Here is a 21,052-nt window from a genome sequence, read left to right as displayed (position 1 = left end):
TTAAAATAAAGAAAATTGCGTGACTCGAACAAAGCCAATTATATTCCTCGGCTCAGCAAATACGGCGTTCGCGACCAGCGATGGAGACGACGACAAGACGAGGAAGCGAAGAAGCGAACGCGCAGAGCGAATGTTTCCAACTTCCAACTCGCGGGTTACCATAAGCTCAGCGAGCTCATTATGGAAGCATATATTCGAACGTTTTCGTATTTCATGCGTTCAAACATATAAATTTCCGTTCCGAGAATAATTATTACTAGTCGAGCCGGTGCACGAACATTAGCGCACGTTAGTGAACGCTTAGAGAGAAAAATGAAATAAAAATAAAACAAACTCGTAAAAACATATTCCATTAGTTTTTTTTTCGTCTGACATCAAGGGTATCAATAACACTACATTAAACAACATCAAACTATGTGTCTAGTTTCTCCGTTTATGAAAGCGGAATGTCTGAATGCGAACGTGAACGAGATTGTAATTCGTCATGCAAATTCGTGGCGCACGGTGGTGGTGGTTGGCCTAAGCTTTATTGCTCAGGAAGTGCAAAAGGTATTAGAAGGGATTATGCCAACCTCGGTTGCGAAACGAATGCGTAACGCAGACGCATTCACACGCTAAACTAACCACACTCGCACAAGGTGATACTCCCATGGTAACTAAAGCGACAACTATGCTTATGGTTTTGTGAAAAATGTTTAGATCAAAGTATATTTTCACATTATCAGTATTAACACCTACTTGCTAAGTGTAACTACCCTCACGTTATAGTTAGGGGTTGAAATTTTGTGTTTTTCAAAACGTGTAAACTACTGGTTGATGTGGAAATGAAAGTAAACCATAGTGACAACCATCCGAGGGGCGATTCAATTTACACACCCTCCAAAACGAATATATTTGCACTCACTGAATGGACAAAACTCACATGGTTAATAGCAGTTTGCAACGTTTAGTCTCCATGCTGAAATAATAGGCATGATGTCTGCTTTTCAAAAAGTTTATATATTGCTCTGCAATATATGCGATATTTATTTGGAATTTGTTGGGTCAATTGGGAAAATTACATCCTAGTTCGCAATTTTTAAATTAATGTCCATTGGCATTGCTTGTGACGTCAATGTTGAGTTAACAAAACCGACAATTCTCTAGCCAATCACACCAGACTCTTTCCGATCGGAAAATTACATCACAATATTTTTGCCGTTTATTTTTATGAAAATTATCATCGGTTTAGCACTTGGTAAAAAAATAAATACGGGTTTTGTATTTAAACACTCAAGTTACATTAAATAAATACTAAGTTTTGTTGATTTTCAGTTATTCATCATCTCTAATTCTAATGCAAATATTGTAAGAATTTTATCTTCCACCCCAAAAAAACAGTCTGTGATTATAATTCAAAATTTAATAAATGTTTGAGTGAATATGCAAACAAGGCGCGTTTTAATTAAATTAAATACTCGCATTAGTTATGACTATGAGCGGTACTGCGCACGGGTCTCCTCGGTGCAATCCATACGGCGAGCATATGCTGATATGAATCAAGTTTACGACTCACAATTAAATTGATGCGTGCGCTGTGAATTCAATGTGCACGGATGCCAGCCTGGCCGAAGCAAACACAACGCTGCCCCGTCGACCACGCACGTGTGGTTCATATTTAGTATTTGCTAACGTGACGCACCCCTTCAACTTCAACCTCCGAGACTCTTAGTACTTCATACAATTCGGTATTTTTCTCATCGCTATCTATCATTCGATCAAAATCAAAGCAAATATTGAATTACAGAACATCACTTGATATACGCTTAAAGAAGTTGCTTGTAGAGTGAATATATACGTGTATGTATAATTCCGTCATTGTTCGGTGTAAGATCGTTGGTTGCATTGTGTCAAACGCGATTGTAACGCAAGGCGAAGGCGTTCTTTTGTGTAATTACTTGTTCGAATGCGCGCCCAGAGCATGGCGAACACGATTATCGAGCTTGCAAGCTACATTCCTTCAGAGTAGTAAGAAGTAGTAGGTACGAGTAAGTAAGCGTTGCGCAGTCAGCAAAGTCAACTTAGACTTCCCAAGGTTTCTACATTCGTTATTCTTTATTCTTCATTCTTCTCGCTTGATGTGATGCCTCCTGACGAATCATGATTCGTGATTCCGACTTCTTTTCATGGGCGGATGTTTTTTTTTTTCTTCTTCTTTGTACTCACTCGCTTCATTAACGCTATTATATCACTCCCGACATGTACACAACATGATATGAAGTTTCGCCATCTAAAATTTGTTACTCTTGTTGCAGGTATGTGTCTTCCATCTAGATTTATGATTCGGCGACGCGAAGTAAGTGTTAACGTCGTTTGGTTTAATCTACTGCGAGTGTTTTGTTTCTTCATCATCTCATTTTCGCTCCGCCATAGAAGTATTCTTCTTACTTAGTGCGCGAAGTGCAGCCTCTTAGGAGATAATACATCGTGCCGATTGCTCAGAGAGTAGCTAACTCAAGTAAGTCGCGAGTAACTCGCGTTTATAACCCCGTCCGCCGCCAGTTTTGCTCGTTGGCAACTTTTGCAGCGCATTGTCTCCCATCATAGCCCAGTCAGTCCACGACTAGCTTCATTTCGGCGTCAACTCATCATGCGATGATGATGATGGTCTCGTGTTTTGTTTCTCGTCTCTTCGTTGCGAATGTGACTTTTGCGTGTGCGCGCGCGCCGTGCCTTTCAGTGCGCCTTCCAGTTGATTGATGACTTTGATAGCTCCACTCTTAATCTAGACGAATGAACGCCAAACGAAGGAATAAACTCTCTCCGAGTCGCCTTTCAGCCGTCGTGCGATGAAACTGTAGCACGTTGTAGTATATCCCAGATGCATTCGCTTATCTTTGTTGCGTTCTCGGTATTCGCACCGCGTACGTGATGTGCTTCTCATCGTCTTCATCTAGTCGTCCATATCACGTCTACCAGTAGCAGCGCCTCGTCTTGCTCTCTTACTCCGTAGATATGACTTTTCGTGGAGATGCGGCCGGGATTTGTTCGCTAATTATGCTTTACGCTTTGCCATTTGCGAGTTTACGATTTGCGTTTCGCATATTCGAGCATCGGATATCGCCTAAACATTCGAACATTCGTCGAAATGGGAAACTACGATTTGAGTTCGCGTTCGGATTCAGACGAATCTTACTGGCGGGTTCGGATTCGATGCGAGGAATGCCGATTGCGAATCCGTTTTAGATTCAAAGCTTTGAATTCACGTTCGTCCTCGAATTCCCACCGAGTCGAGACGTGCCTTATGTTCATGTTCGTCAGCCTATTTTATTTCAATTTGTGTGAAACATGCAAATGTACACCGTTAGGCGGACACCGAATAAACCTCGAGGAAAAAAACACACTAAATGAAGACGAAAAAAGATAACGCTAAGTTCTATTGCAAAGAAAAACGTAAAAAATAAATTGAAAAAAATGTCGTGTATTTTTCTTTGTTTTATTTTTACTCCCTTTTCACTTATTTATAATTATTATTATTTTTATCTTTAAATGTTCAAACATTTCAGTTTGTTTTCGATGTTTTTTCTTTATATTTTGGTGCCCATTAAATGGGCGAAAATTCATGTTTGATTTTTGTTTCGTCGAAACGGAAAACATTTCTTTTGTCTTGTAGGTGCATTTTGTTATTTTTTGTGCTGGTTGCCTGGAGAATACGGAGAGATAGACAGACATAAACAATTTAATTAAAATCACTCGCAAATGCCGAGGTGTCATGGCAACTCATCCAGAAAATAAACCTCTTATTTTAAGTACTCGCAACCCACAGACAAGCAGGACATTAATGAGATAATTCTGGAATATATAGATTTAACAAAACAAAGGATTAATTGAAATATATGAATATATTTTAAATGGAACAGTTATTTATAAAATGGCACTATATAATTTGCTGGAATATTGATTAATTCGATGGAAACAGCGCAAAGTTTCATACGTAATTAGCTAACAAACAATTATCTACGCTTCGGTGCAATCAAGCATCAAAATCGGATAGTATAATTATTGAATTAGATTATTATTATCGCGATGAGCTAGTGGTCGGATCGTCAAGTACAAAATTAATGCAGTGCGAGAAACGGCCGAAAACTAAATTTAACTACTGCACCAACAACCGTTTGTTACACTTGTACGAATACACTTTATAGGTACATGGATTGCATTTTGTAGTTCAGCTGCGTTTGCATTAATTTTATTTATGGATTTATGCGATTTATTGCGTCGATCCGGGGAGCAATAATACCGCAGTTAATATTCCAATATGCTAGATATTCATTCCGGTCTAATTAATCTTCATTTCATGAAATTCGTAAATAAAACGGTTTACAGCTCTAAATTTAGCAATTTTAGTTTTTGGTAATGATGAGATCAGATGTGATGGATAAGATGTTAGAAGCGGGTCGTTTTCTTTTTATGCATCAACCACCTGCCTAACGTGTATACCGACGGGGGTTGAAATTCGGGTGCGGGCTGTTGTGTGTCCCCTTCGATGCCACCTGGCGTCCTCGTCAATGCCGCTACTAATAGGCGACATTGTTGCTCTCGCATTGCGACCGAGACCCTGTGAGTGGACCCTGAGCTTCTTTATTCAAGCTTGTCACGCTCAAAATTTCGCGCTGACACGTTTTGCCTAAAAATTATATTAAAAATTTTGCACCAGCAAAAGTTCACTGCAAGGGGACGCACAGCTGTTACCAAAACTATATTATAAAGCACAATATCATCATCATGTAACATGCGACGACCAGGAAGAGAGGAAACACCAGCAAGTTAATTTTATTAAAAATTAATTGCGTTTTAGCAAACAGCAAGTCCAGTATGAGTACGATGAAAAGCCACTGTTGATCTATTTATTTAATGTTGAGTTGGGTTTCGAGTTGAAACCCAAGAAAGAAATTATTTTAGCTTGTTTTTACTCACTTGCCAAAATTAGTTTATGCGACGACACAAACTAAATTTGGACTTTTTCTAGTCTACTAAAGAGAAAAAAACTACCATAACTTAAGTCACTTTTTAACTTAGAAGTTGACTATAAGTTGATTCAAAGTCATGAAGCGTAACATCCTCTTTTGTCCGTACTTTTATCTGTTTTGTTTATTGTCCGTTTTCGGAAAGTCCCAAAAAGAGTAAACCCTAAGTGCCGAGCATAAAGAAACAGGAAACTAACTCGTTCTCGCCGCTGGTAGCGAGAACAAGGCGATTCTTTAAAAACTAATATTGTTTGAAAAGTTTTCGGGCGTCACACTAGGAGACTTGCCACGACGAGTTTCCGGTTTCCGGACGAATCCCCAACTCTTTCATTCGCTCGCGCGCGTTTTATATCGCTGTTGAATTTGGCGCACGTTTTGTGTTACACTTGTCGTACATCTTCGTATATCATCAAAACTTCTCAAAGACGATCCGCAGAGCATCCCCGAGATGCGACTAGCAGCATGACGACGAAAGCGCAGACTAGCTCCGGTTTATATCGGTCTTGGGGAGTTGTAAAGTTAAATTGTACGAGATGACTCGTCCTGTAAATAATAACAACAATATAACCAAACAAAGGCGCCGAAACTGTGCGAACGGCGACTCGCATAATCAACAAAAACACGTTTTGCAGCGAATTTTGTCTGATGAAAAGTCCCAACAATGATGCGAACATCGTGAGTTTCGTGCTGTGATAAAATCAACTCTTCAACTTGAATAAATTCAAAATATTCATGAGCAGTATAATATATTTTTTATTAAAAATAACTCACGCTGATTTGCCTTAATCTCAACTTTAGCTCTTTAATATCTTACATTTAAATATTCATGCGTGATTTTGTATCGAAATCATTAAAATCGATCCGAATGTGCGATGACCTTGTAAGTTTAATGTTCGCCGGTCTTCGACTTCTAGTTCTCGACTCTTCCCGTGCAGAGTTCGACTCAAAAGTTGATGCTTTCGGTGTCGGTGGTCTTCAGACAGGTTTCGCTCGTTGCCCCGCACACACTTTCCTCTTCATTCGCAGCTTCCAAGTGGTTTGTAGTCTTGTTTCCTTTTTGGTGGTTTCAGCTTGGCACGTAATTAATTAGAGTGATTAAGAGGTAATCGACGCTTCTTCTGACTTCGGCTCCAGTTAAGACACAAGACAATTGCAATTCTTTGTATATATTTTTTTTCCTGTGTGGAAACAAAATCAAGTTGTGATGTCTTGTGTGAGTCTTGCGTCGGGTCGGACCCCCCAACATGAGTCAAGTCGGAGAAGAAGTCTTGAGAAGTCCAAGTAACGAGTCCGAGCTTGATGCGAGCCGCAAGCGAGAATGCAAGAATAAAGTGTGTGCCACACAATGAAGGCGATTCTTGCCGGTCCAGGAGGCATGGACGCATCGGTCAAATCGACCATCAGCCTATATGCGGCTTGCAGCGAAATAAACGTTCTACCCGGAATGAAGGAATGAAGCAATGAGTGTGGAAATAAAGATATCTCTCTGAGTTGAAGCGTAAATAGCTGGGTTGTGGGTACGCGGCATGTAGTTAGACGGCCGGGTGTGTCGCAGCCACACCCAGGTAAAGATCTACCCAAACGAAGAACCAAAAATAAAACGAGATAGAACGAACCGAGTGAAGCAACTAACGAGCCTGGAGGAATTGATCATTATACGAGTATGTACTGATTGCTTGGTCCACACTCTACAATATTCCCCTTTGTTGGTTCCACCATGATTTTTGCAAACTCTTCAAAAACTGGGAGGTTCTTCATATAGCATGAAAACTCAAAACAATACCACCCCGAGTTTCACACTGATCACTTTGGCGGGTAGGGTTCGTTGAGTATGTGTACAAACACGCGTGTACCGAGACTGGTCGGCGTGTAATTTGCATGGCGATGCCTATCTCGGCGAGAAAGAAGAAGCAGACCAATCCATGGCGGACGCACTCGAGTGCACTTCCTGCTCTCGCTACTATCGTCGAGCGTGTTCTCATTGGATAAAAACAATGAATGGCAGTCGGCCATCAACGCAGAGCAGACATGAAACAAGATGTGGTCTTAGTTTATTCTTGAAATAGACACTGTTAAAATAAGTACTAACCTTTCAAAACATACCAGGTTATTTTTGTTTAACATGTTTCAACAAGTAGTTGAAAGACTGAATTTTGTCGCTAATAAATTACTGAAATCGTTGGGCTATTCATGAGATCATTTCCCTCTGACATGGCATTGTATAATTATCTGCAATTACGAAAACAAAAACAAGCCGCTATAAAATACCTTTTTACCGCCATTGAAAAAGTCAAACAAAGTACGCCGAACAAACAGAATGCCGGCACTGGGCTAACTAGGTCCCCGAAGTTGGGAACTCCCAGAAAACGAAAAGTTAAAAGAGTTAATTGCCGTTTCATGCCATGCGACTAGCGACCAAAACATATGCAAGGCTATAGCTTTAAGGTTTGTCTAGAATTCAAGTGTTGTTTAGGTTGTATTTTTTTATATGGACGCTTTGTTCGGAGCATATGTTTTTCCTTGTACGAATACGAGCTGCACGCACTATCAACTCGCAACTTCGATTCGAAGTCGTCGGAAAGCCGGGAAGCTCGGCTGTTCGAATTTAATGGGAAACTCATTTCCATAATGCATACGAATTCCTCATTACATTTAGCTAGCCGAGCTGACTGGAGCAGGATCGGGCATGAGCTCGTTTTGGTCTTCTTTCTTCTTTCCAAACTAACATTAAACTATAAATACTATAAATATTCGTGGCGGGGTAAAACGTATGCGCACAGCTTTTACTGCCTGAATTGCTCCGTTTACCACTTGGCCAGAAACAGATACAGAGATGCAGATGGGACTTGGATTTTAGTAGATTCTGGTTTGTTTTCATCGACCAAAAGTACATTTGAACTGCAGATAAGCTGCATAAGTAATATCTAATATAGCAATTTGAATTTGGAACTAATGTTAATTCTAAGTTTCCTTCGAAGTTTGAATACTGTAGATTACTGTAGATTAAATTGCACATACTGCATGCAATTTTCTTCAATCTTTGAGCATCAACTACAAAAACAAGACCAAAGTCGACTACCGAAGCATTTAACTCCTCTTTTCGTTTTCAACGCCGTTATGTGTGGTAAATTTCTTGCTCAGCAAAATCATCATCCACGTTGCGATCGATGTTGCCATGTTGGCAGGTATCGTCCAGGTAGAACGCAACTCAAAGTAAATACACAACCGCAACGCCAATGCGAGCATGCAAACAGCAGACACCAACTCCCATCTCGCTGGAGGTGAATCGCAAAATGCAGGTAGACGAAATGGAAGGTGACCGCAAACGAGCATAAAATACGCTCAGCCAATGCAAACTCAGCACGTTACGAAGCCAAAGGCAAAGAAAGAATTAAAGAATAAAGAAGACTTGTGTAGAGGTGAAGGGACGAACGCGGCTTAAGTCGAGTTACGCATCAGCATCAGACATCGGCAGGTGGAACCGAACGCTGCGCGCCAACCGATCAGATATTAAGTCATTATATTATTTTCTACTCCACGTTTCACTTTTTTTGTGGTTTAAGGTTCAATGTTAATGATCAGTTGGACGATGATGAGGATCGTGGCCGGAATTAAGCAGTCAAAAACCACAAGGTTCAGAATAAAAGAACATAATGACTTTATTTGTTAGGTGTAGCGAAAATTCCTCACAGAAACAACGCGCAAACATTCTATAAATTTTTCATATCTAATCTTTCCTAACGGATCCACTGACGACTGACTGTTTTTGTATGCGGATAAATTCCAACCGACTCACGCATTCAACAAGCGGGCAACGCCAACAAACGCACAGTAACTCACGTTTCTCGTTTGTTCGGCGATAAGGCGAATACTGCGTGCATGAATGTCGCCAATTTTTGCATTCCACGCACCGCGCGTTGACAAACGACGTTTATAATGACCCGCAAACAAAATGGCGGCGGCCGCTTGCGGTGAAAACTTCAGTCAAGCTTTGTATGTAAGACGAATTCAAAGAGACGTATGTTAGTGCGTTCCGTATGTTTATGGTTATTACAGAAATTTGGCTAAAACTACTACCGCACCGGACTGGTAGTTATAGTTGGTAATGTCCACCGCGAACATAAATTTGCGCATTGTTCTCATCTGGTTTGCTCTGCGGTTACCCAAAGTACTTTATGTGCTTCTGTCGCTTGGTGCATCCAAGTCCGGTGGCCTCTTTAAAAGATCCTGCAAAGGGGTCTCCCCTGGAAGACCTTAAATGCAAGGGGTGCGTTTATCATCCGAGTAAGCAACAAGGAAATGATACCGATACTTGTACTCTCTACCTGGTCCGTCCAGGGAGAGCCCTAAACATAAATTCTTGGACTTAGCGCCTTAGTCCAACCACCTTCAACCTCCATCATCCGGGAGTGGATGGCGGAGAGTGTCTCTCGAGGTATCGGAATGTTCTAAGCAATCTTGGACTATAGTGGTAGTATCGATGCGCGGAAATCGGAACATCGGAAACTCCTCGGCTCGAAAGCGGGTGCTTTATGACAATCTCTACTTCGGGACTTTGGGGTCGAACACGAAAGTGACAAAGACTGTAACAATACCGAACAGCATCGAACATTATGATCCCCGTGGCCTCTGGGCCACTGCAACTACGACCATCACTTCCTTTTAGCCATTGACAACTACAATGCACCACTATATTCACTATATTCCATGAGGTGTATCAGCTCATCATATCTTATAGAATCTATCCAACGTACGAGCTGTTGCCGCTATTTGGTACTGTATGTACGCATGCTTTATTTATTGTCGCCCATAAAGAAAATTTCAGGTAGAAAATTGGCGAATTTAAAGCTGGTCGGTTGCGTGACTAAAGCTTTGTCGTCTTCGTTGTACGACGAGTATGTCTTTAGGAAATTACGCCGAGATGTAGGTTTATTTGATCACAAAGGGTTCGTTTCGTCGTAACAGCCCTGCAGGCATCAATATTACCAGTATTGATCTTGTACCTACGGCGAAAAGCCCCCAAATTTCAGCATATGACATAAGAATTACTACTGAAATAATGAGTATAATTCTGAGATCTTCAGAGATATTCCAATATTTCAGTTATTTTTTCAGTTCAATATTTCGTTTGTTTCTATGTCTAATTAAATATATATTATGCAAATTAGGGTTGTGTTTTTTTGTTGATTTGGCGAAATTTCGACATTCTGACACAAGAAGAGCTGATCTTTGTCAGCTGGTGCAAAAACGTTCCAAGTTTGCACATTAACATCGAACTTCTTTGGGCGTGTACTGCGACGTCGGTGTCATCAGCGAAAGTTTAATTAAATACGAAATTCTCTTAAGCACAACAACAGATTCGACTAATTCCCGGTTCCGAAACCACTTCAAAAGCACAAAAAAATTAAATCTAAAATGTTTTTGTACTGATGTTTCGATCTTCTTTTTTCAAGTTCTTGATGGCTTTAGTGATTGTGATTGTCTCCGGCTTTTGGCTGCTCGCCCGCCTTATTAACCATTTGTAATGACACAATGCCAGCGATCGTTAATTGGAATAATAAATCGTCTTGGCTTGGTCTCGCAGCACTTGGTGCTCACGTATACAACTAACACTCATGCAAACGCATTGATTCGATGCCGATTTGTGTTAGACATGGAGCGATCACCCACGCACGCACACCAACACATTCGCACATGTATACAATCACGTACACACACGCTTCGGTTTGCTATCAAGATTTATTGATATGAATGCGCCATCCGTGCGCACACCAGCGCGCTGATAACACACTGACGGCACGCATAAACAGTCGTAAATGTACGTAAACATGCCAATGTGAAATTCGAAATACGACAATACGACAATGCTGGGACGACATGAGTGAGTTAACTGAGTGCAGGGCTGAACAGGAAATCGATAAATTGTCTCGATGTGCAACGATCACCAATAGATATTTACATGCATCGTTGGCTGATGATTGCAGTGATGCAAATTGCGAATTTGGTCAAAACGGAATTTTACTCATTAGTTCAATCAAGCCGACATTAATGAATATAGGACAAAATTCTATTGTATATTTTTTATCTTAAAATGAAAGTATCTACTTACTTACTTATCTCGCTTGTTGATTGAGTGACTAAGACCCAATTAAGTGCACTTAAGTCAAATTGACTCATTCAAATTTCCGTCTTGCAGCGTATTATCTCCTATTAGCTACGTATATCTCTGAAAATCTTGCAATATCTCCAGATAGCAAAAGACGAAAATATCGGCGATAAATCAAACGTGAAACGACATTTTAATAAGCGGTTATTTATTATCCAATCGAGTCGCAACGCTCGGCCAGCATAATGTGTATTAAAATCAATTAATTAATTTATTACCAACAGCACAGCGCTCCTCGGCGCCATTCAATTCGCTGCGAATACATTATCAGTTACACATTATCCTATTGGCAGCTAAGAAGCTGGAAAGGAAATGCTGTGCGAATGGCGGCCGCGCGCGCGATTTATATCGTGTTATCGACACGAACGAAACAAAACGAACGGTCGTGAGCGCGAAATTTATGAGCCGTTTGGTTTAACAGCACAGCACGCATTGCAACAACATATTGCGCAAAGTCAACGTGAAACCGATTGAATTATTTATTAATATATTTATTCTTGGAAGAAATGCCAACAAATTCGCGCGACAGAATTTATGCGTTGCATATGATTAGGTATGTGCTAGTACGCATGCGCAGTTTACTACTCACTGCGGAACAATGCCATCTTGTAGATCTTAAGTGTATTAACAAATTGCTTGAATTATGCATGTAATATATTACTCAGCCGGTGAGTTTCTGTGAATTTTGAGCGTTCCGCCCGCGGCTGCACTGCGAATGTTGAATATTATTGTTTGTTAAGTGGCAATCAATATGCATTGGATCGGAATATTGAATTGTCGGCGAGCGAGTCCATTAAATTCGCTTCGCGCAGAGAGGCCCTGCTCTCTTCGTGCGCTGACTTATTGCAATTACTCGCGGGGGCATGCAAAACGGACGCTCACCATCCGCCTGCACGCACACACCACTTCACACAGGACCAGGTCCGAGAGCAAATCAAGACCAAGTACTAAAACACACATTGAACAATCATCTACATCCACCTAGCAAGTTTTAAAACTTGGTTTTCATTCATGCACTTCTTCTTCGCCTTCTGCGGCTATTCAGTTGACTGGTATATAAATTTCTTGTGCTGGTGGGCAAACAACTAGTCGTTTTTAACATGCAGGTGCATCCAAGAATATTCATGGGCGCGTTTCGGCTTCGATTCTTTGGGCTTGACTCATTACATATTTTACTGTTGTAAGCATATTTTGTACGTACTTTATAAATTGATTTTGTGTTGAAGCAGCTTTTCATGATTTATCATAGCAATTTTCTGCCAGTTGGACACTTTTTTCTTTTTACTTCCTTTGAACACATTGTATGTTGTTATATGTTTTAGTCTACTGACAAACGTAATAATCATAAGTTACGTTTGGGCTTTTCGTGTTTTCCTTCTCCATTTCCATTTCCCTTTCGTCGTATTTCAGGCGTTGTGTAACAGTTGCTACAGTTTTAGTTTTAGTATTTGAGTATTTTAGTGTTTTACTGTTTTCGTCAGGTTTAGGTCCCGCAAAGGACGAACGTAAAGCAAACACGAAGCGAAGCGACACGTCAACGCATAATAAGTAACTTTCTAGCTGGCGCACAGCAGACATTGTACACTTTACTGTCGCCCGCCGGTTTTATCCTTTGGGTATTACGCAAATACAATTAAATCGCAAGAATCTCTTTTTGTGCGTCCAACTATTGCGTGAGGATTTTGTTACGCCGTTGTTTTTATAGGCATTTTGGTGGAAGCGCCAACCGGAAAGTTTAGAATCTATAAAATTCGGGTAATTTTAAAGGTTGTTGTTTTTGTGTGAATTACCCTGTAGAATATATCTATGCCATTGTCTTCGTTTGTGGCGTTATCTGTGCGCAACCACAATTCGAAGCCGATTTTCATGAGAATCGCGCGGGGCAAACACATCATAAGGGTAAAATTTCTATACGCCGCGGAGGCGGCGAGCATTACCGCAGCCGCTACCGCCCTCCGAATTGTTTTGTGCTCGCACCGAATTTTGGTATTGACATGCGATCGTTTTCGTTATTTATTCATGGCCCGCTTCGGCGGCGTGTTTGCCTTCTACGTCGGATATTGTCTTAGGCGTATTTTAATACCCCACGCCGACAATAAAATATTTATGCGGGGAATTATCAAATCGAAGACGTGGGTGAGAGGGCAATTTCGTGTCGTTCATTAATTCCGAAATGCGGTAGTAAATTAATTTCTAAGTAGCAATTAAATTTTTCACAATTTTCCTCTCGTTATTTTACAAAAACATTAAACATCGTTTAACTGTGGGTTCAATGTTCGAACAACCTAAATTCGAAACATCACAAACAAACAACAAACATTTGCTTCATCCCTTTTGCGGGTCAGGAGTGCAGAACCCGACGGCTCCAGGCCGGAAAACCGGAAGTTAAACGCCTTCTTAATTAGGTGCCGTTATATCTCTCTCGTTTAGCGATTCTGTTTTAATTCGCCAGGACGAGCGCGCGGCGAGATTAATGCGAAACGTTTTCGACGCTCTTTTGACTTCTTAACAAGGCGAGTCCTGTAATTTTCGAAGGACTCCTACGCCGTACGGAGGAATGCTTTATGAGGAAGACACTTTCATTACACGACGATTTGAATCGTATTTTCAATTCGTTCTCGAGACATGAAACAAAGCAAGCAAGGATAATTTCGATTTTTTCAGTGACTAGACTACAATTTTCCTGGTTGAAAGAAAGCAAGACAAGGGGGAAATGTGGGCTTAATAGTAGAGTGCATTCGGTAATTATCCAGGATCATTATCCTGATGTTATTTTCATGCACGTGGCACGAAACACGTTGAAGGCGCTGACCGCCGAGTTTAAGTTACACCTTGAAAGAGTCGGTATCGATAGCTGAGTGTTGTGACTTCCCTGTATGAGGTTGTTAGTATATCCGGTCATTAGCACCCCTTTTCGGCTGAAAAAAGGCAACGATAATGTGTTTTTGATTTTTGTTGCATTGTGGTTGAACTTTGTCTTAAATCACACAGGATGAAACAAAATTTAAGAATTAATTTTAAAACCAAAATTAATAATTAATGGAATATGGTAATGGTGGTAATTACAGTGAACATACGTGGCACTTTAACCCTCCGCCTCATTTTCCACCCCGATGGATGCAATTAGAATTTTTCGCTCGCAAAAAATTGTAATTTTTAAACATCGCTAATGTTTTAATGTCACAGTTGGGAAATTATGCGCTCACGAACAGCACACGCCAGAAAAGGGTTGCGAATATTAAAACATATTAAGCATAATTTAATTATTTTGCAATTATTTTGTATTTAAAAGTCGTTAGGAAAAATACCATAATGTAAAATCAATGCTGATGTCACCGCAAAAAGTGTATAATAAAATAATCCATTAATTTTATTGCTGCGGAATATTTAAAATTTAAATTTGAAATATTTTTAGTCCCAGATCTGATCGGGTAAATGATGAAGTAATCTTTAAAAGGCGATAACTCCTGCGAGAACTATTGAGATCGGTATCTTTCGAGGATTCCAGTACAGCGGCATAAAATTAAAATAATTCCGCGATTTATAACTCCCCGGTTGCCTCGGCGTTCGGGCGAGATCAAGACGCCGGAGCCAACTAATAAGGCGATTTAATTGATTAAGACCGAACGCGAGAGTGGCGCGCTTCATTAATTATTCATTATGCGCGATGTTATATACGACATGACAAAATGCCACGAATAGTATTCGAAGAGCGACGCAATGAGCCGTCTACTAATTGGATTTGAGACTGCTTAAGAAATCAAATCCATGTGCAACTAATGAATTCATAATATGTAATTCAATTTGCAAATCTATTTTTATCAAACTAATTTTTATTTATTTGTTTGTTTCAGGTAAGAATGCACTACACGGATATTGAAAATTGTATTGAGTAAGAAAATTATTCTTTTGTTGAAAGCTGAATGACTGAAAAATTAGCCATGCTCGATTGTTTAAAAATCAATTACGAGTAGTTTTTGCAAGTCGTTTGTTTTCGCGTTGCGAGGCGCGAATCATTTGATTTGTAAATGGATATAACGCTATGAGGCAGGTAGGCAAGCAAGTGGTTCGCAGGGAGCGGTGGAGTGAGGGTGCGATGCGACGCGAAATTGAATTAGGTTCGCACCGACGGCGTACGTGCGCATTTCGCACGTGAAAAATGCGCAGAACCTCCGCGCGGCGTTATCAGCGCGCCAGATAGCGCCCGGACGACGATAATGGGCTTCGTTTTAATTGGCAATTCTCTCGCGTGCGCGCCGTTTCCACGTTTCCGACGCCAACACATCCAAACACATCCGACTCATCCGCCCCCGACTCTTCCTAACACTTTTTTTGCGCTCAACGTTTTCATTCAGTGAGGAATTTAGTTCAGCAAAATTTAAAATTGTGCGGTCGTTGTTTTTCTACGAAGGTGTAGTTGGTATTTCAATTTCAGCAATTGATGTCTGGTCGGGGTCTCGTCGGATAACAAGTTCAACAGACTTCATCTTGAAGTTCTCATCTTGGTCTGCTCCACCCTTCAGAACCTAACTTACATCTTCATATATGCGGTTCATAGCCACATGCTGGGTGCGTGTGTGTGTTGGAAAAGCATAAATTCTGCTCTCTGGAGAGAACACGCCATGATGATGATATGTGTCTGTTTGCCTCTGCGCGCTCTGGAGTGGTGGTAGTCCAAGGCTAGTCATTACAGCGAATTCGGGTTTGTCGAGGGCTTAATTTCATTGCCGCCGCGCGCGGCGCGCTCGAATAAGCATCCAGGACTCTTGTAGTATTTATCCCTTAAACTGTAGTTTGGACCACGGCTGGGACCTTTAATCTATCCCTACAAGCCTCACCTCAAGCTCGGGTTTCGAATAACTTGTTCGAAGGACTTTGAAATGCGAACAAAGCCCTTTTTACTGCGCAATTTACCCGAGGACGTGGCGTTTTCATTTATTGTTGTACTTTTGTGTTTTACGGCCGGCCACAACTGGCGCAGACTTGCAGAGGTGAATCATCAAACGCGATCGACCCTATAAAAACCAAATGAATATTAAAGTTTTCCAAAGCCCCATTTTCGATATATATTGACGCATTAATTTTAAAATTGAATTCTGTCCATTGTCGGTTCTTGATGGAGCGATGCTGGTGCGGGTCGGGGTTTTAAATGTCATTCGACGCTGAGGGAGTTTATATTTCTGGGGAAGCGAAACAATGGCATCGTTTGTACACACTCTGCGCGAACATACCGAAACTGATTTGTAATTTTGCGCCTAGGACAATGCCACCTCGCTCCATGCACTCCGCCTTCCAGTCGCTTTTGTTCAGGCGACCAACTGGCAAAAGTCATTTTGTACCTAGAACATATCCTGCGTCGTGGCACCGCTTCATTACGACAAAGAGCAGGCGACGAGCGAGATAGGCCGGCAAAGAGCAAGGCCAAAAGGGGTGAACCCTGGGGGTTGTTTTTGTACCGGGGTACTCCGACACCCTCGACTTGAAGCAGACGCACGACGACGCACTTGTAAGCGACATGTATCACTACGGTATCAATGCGTTCCCGCGAGTCCTCCGAAACGCGCAGTCTGGAACATTAGCGGGGATATTGATGGCGATTCATCAGTGTAAACGGGGTAAAACTGCCCTTAATGCCGAGCACTACTACAAGCACTCACCGAAACCTAAAGGGAGAACACGTGTGTCTCAAACAAAGTGTCAGCAGAATACTTGCGACTAAAAATTGATCATTCAATCAACCATATCTCATCCCTTATCTATTGTGCAGTGGCCCTTGTTAGCAAACTGGATTAACGTCTTTTCAGTGTCTATTAATTGCCGGGTTTTAGTTGAATTTGAACATTTTGGTTTTCCTGTGACATTTGGTATTTGCTCCTCGACCGCATGAATGTAGACGCACATATCACGTCGCGCCAGGTCCAGGGAGTCCACAGCACCCGGTGACATATGACGCACCGCACCGCAGCGCTAAATGTCCGCTATAAACATTGTCCTGGGCTGGCGTGCGCGCCCCATTAAAATGCAAACGTCACTACCTGATGATGCTGATGCCACCACTAACTCTTCGACTCCACCGGCTTACGGCTTTCCGCGGGGGTGCCCCATTATATTATTATCCTGTCGGTGCAATGGTCACCGGAATCCCGCCGGCTGGAAATATCTGCTAAAGAGTCATGGCCACCGCACCACCGACATAAATCATGCGGCCAGAGTGCACCACACGCAGAGATGTCAAGTTCAATTTGCCGAAAATGAGCATTATTCGCCTGCACCTCATTTTTTAGACAATTTTTGTTTGAAGCCCTCTTTTTTGGTGGCTGGACACTTCATTCGCGAGATATTTATGCTCCCCAACGATTCTCAACAAAATCAGCAGGACGGCGGAAAACTGCCGGAATGATAAAAACGTGCGAGTTGAGCGAAATTTTATCGCCGAATTTGAGCACCTTGTAAAATTTTGCGCTCCGGGTCATAGTCCACTGTTTACGTTTTGAGATAAAGACGTTTTCTATTTGGTTTAACAAGCGCGAAAACTCCTAGTGTCCTGGAACCGTGATGGCGGATCGTCGACATAAATCACAAAACTTGCTCAACGCTCAACGCCTGCCCAGGAGGTGTCGTGTAAAACGTCGTAAAACATAGTTAGATTTAGTTACACCTCCCGAAGCACCCAAAGGAGACAATATGTTTCTCCAGATGCTAGCGACTGTAAATTCGCAGGGACGAAATTTTAACTGAAAGTTAGATTTACGACCCGCTTTGTTTTTTGCGGTATTTTCGGTGAGATTCACATACTGAACTCGTGACAGCGCGGAAAATACGCGTATTTTCGCCGAAATTGGCGAGCAAATATGGAATTTTAATTCTCGTCAAGCGCTTATCAGCACCATGCAGAAGCCCACCAGCCCTCTGATGATTACGTGCACACAAATACGCAAACGTTGACATTCGCATACGCTCGCGACGATTACCGCGATTAATTGGTTGAATTAAAAACGCGGACGGCTCCAAAAGCCGAAGGCGCTGCGAGCGCGACCAATGCCGATAAGACCCACATGTGCTGTGGGGCGACTTCCATGATGATTCAAACGCGCAACTTATTTGTGGATAATATTTCCACTCCGTGCGGCACGATAACGCCGGCATTAAATTTATATTTGTATAAAACTCAAGTTGATTCAATGCCCGCATTTTATAATAATCAACATCTAATGCTGAGAATGTTGAGATACGACAATAACATATTGCTTTTCAACAGAACAGCGCAGACAATGCGCGATTACATGAATTTATTGTTAGTATTACATCCCGGATAGAAGAATAAATTATCATCAATAGGATGCACAATGAAATTACCATTCGATATGGTCGATTGCTTCTTCTTTTTTTAGTCCCCAGCTTTTTTTTTGCTTACGCATCTAGAACCGGTTGGTTTCTTCACGGTTAATTAACACCTACGACTCTTGAGGATGGTGAACATATCGTTTGTTATGTTGCTCTCTTGCTCAATTCCACAGTGGTATCTTGAAGATCTTCTTGGTTGAATTGGTTCGCTACGCTTCTGGCCATCGAATTGGGAATGGACATAAAAATAACTTAATTTGAATTTATGCCGATACAGAAGTCGTGTTGCAATCATGTATCTGTTGCTCGATTGTACTCGAAGCACGTTTGAATTATACATTAGCTTCTTGGATTGGTAATGTGGAATCTAGAATACACTTACCCACTATACCAGTGTCTGCAAAACGATGTTTTTTGCATTAAAATTTAGAAATCTGTATTAAATATTCTATCCAACGTTCGGTAGGCACTGGTTAAACATGTCAGGTTTTTAGTCGCTTGTCATTCAATGTGCCCTGATTGACATCGATGTGAACCACGTCATGCTCCGAGTTAAAACTCGTTCCGTGGCATTTTCAGGTCCTTCACAAATTGTTTCTGAGTCTACGTCGTCGACAATAATGCATGATTACGCCCCGAAGTGACTTTGGACTTGTGCCCCCTCATCCCCGCAATAAAATTGTATTCTATAGTATTTTATGTAAAAATTGGATTTTAATGCTTCGACATCGAAATGCGCCCGTACGCTCATTTGATAGAAGTGCAATTGTGCACGAATGCGTCGGGAAAGCTTTCGCGCTTGCTGAATTCGAGGAAATTCAGACGAAAAGCTGAAAATGCTACAAAAGCGTTCACTCCCACTTGCTTTACTAAAGGTGGTGCTGCACACGCACATACATCTATCCGCAGACGTAATATCGTAGATTGTAGATATTTTATAGCTTCGGATATAAAAGTATAAGGGTAATAAAATTTTCATCCACAGGACATCACTATCAACAATTTTCTCTCGGTCTCTGACTGTCGAACATATTGGTTTATTTCAAACTTACTGAAATTTGAATTCTGCACAGTTTTCTTTTGAATGACCCAGTAGAATATATATTTATACTATCCGAAAATTTTCTACAAGTCCATATGTCCACATGGAACAAAGGGAATGTGTGCTCTCGCACGACGTGAAACACACAATAACCCAAACAAGATATAAAAATTTGAATAACTTCATCAGTTCTTGCCTCCACGAGCGCTGAAATCCGCTGTGGATGGCAGACCCAGACGGGAGATAACTTTAATATTGAGTTATCGGGGATGAAACTGAAATATTGCGCTCGAAATTTGTCCCAACCACACCGAATCACATTCAAAGTTTCGGTAAACAAAACCATATTGTATGTTTAACTCATTTTGCAATCTTTGTATCGGTATTAGTTGCAAAATTTCAAATGCAAGGCGTTGTGATTCAAGACAAGAAAAGTGAAATTGGCAACGCGTAGAGTACATGGAGCTGCTATTCTCGATAGCAAGACGGAATGGTATGAGATGGCAAGGGAAGATGGGAACGCGGGAGGAAATTCAATTGTAACAGGCGACAATGAAACGAAAAAGACGAGACGCAACGAGCCAAACGAGAGGGTGCTTTTCTTATTATTTCGCTTTATCGAATTATGCGCGCAGATTTCTATCAAAAAGGACGTCTCTAGAGGCGCACCATCAAGCGACATCAAATCACATCAAATCTCAACTTGCGAAACAATTTTCAATTTTCAGAACCAGACAAAGGCTGATATTATGAAATTGAAAATAGGCAATATGCAGATATCAGTATCAATTAATATCGCATATTTATTACGACAGCCAGACATAGAGTATACACACAGGTTGATTTGCATAATAATAAATTGGTACTTTTATTATTCTCGTGTCATGTCTGACGCCCGATGCTGGTCTGAGCATCCCTATCATAACAGAGTCGCGTGGTATTGGCCGTGATGGGAATGCGTGTATGAGGCATGTGGTCGCCGTTTATGGTTTCGGCTTGTTAAATATTATAATTTCCAGCGGCGGGCTTCGAGGATGAGAATGCGCGGGCGGGTCGCCGTGCCACAGCGCCACATCTGGCATTGTCGAGGGACTTGTAATTATAATGCGTGTGCGCGGTGGACAGATGCCGGCTGAATTTTAAAATTTAAATTACAATATTAAAATATTAAAATGTTGCCGAGTTTTAACTGGCGCTGGCACCACCCGGCAATTAAAAATACTAGGTTTATTCATCCATAAATATATATTGATGATTTTTTGTCCCTTTTTTCTTCTTCATTGTTTATCAATGTGTTTTGATGGATTTAAGGACGTGCACTCTACTCGATAAAGCGCACATATTGCGGTGCATTGACGTTCGTAATCGGATTTTCGAATCACGACCCGGCCTCTGAGAATATTATATTAGCGCGCATGTCAATAACAGCGTATAATTCCAATTGAATAAGATTCAAACGCAATTGCGAGTGCTGCTGCTTTCATACACTCAATG

The 21,052-nt window shown here is 41.3% G+C and overlaps 1 protein-coding gene and 1 long non-coding RNA gene across 3 annotated transcripts in view; one reads left to right on the top strand and one right to left on the bottom strand.

Annotated features, from left to right (window-relative positions):
- Positions 1 to 21,052, top strand: part of Sema2a (Semaphorin 2a) — a 205,556-nt gene that overhangs the window by 120,085 nt on the left and 64,419 nt on the right. The gene's annotated exons all lie outside the window — the stretch shown is intronic.
- On the bottom strand, positions 18,447 to 19,086 carry LOC135801107 (uncharacterized). The gene is made up of 2 exons (XR_010550298.1): positions 18,899 to 19,086; positions 18,447 to 18,733 (listed from the first exon to the last, which is right to left on the bottom strand). It is a non-coding gene; the product is annotated as an uncharacterized lncRNA (long non-coding RNA).

The sequence above is a fragment of the Atheta coriaria genome, unplaced genomic scaffold (assembly GCF_025399875.1).
Source record: "Atheta coriaria isolate IRGN ID8LTWV9N9 unplaced genomic scaffold, Caltech_Dcor_3.1 hic_scaffold_10_pilon, whole genome shotgun sequence".
NCBI lineage: Eukaryota > Metazoa > Arthropoda > Insecta > Coleoptera > Staphylinidae > Dalotia > Dalotia coriaria.
This window is presented reverse-complemented; position numbering and strand designations above follow the sequence as displayed.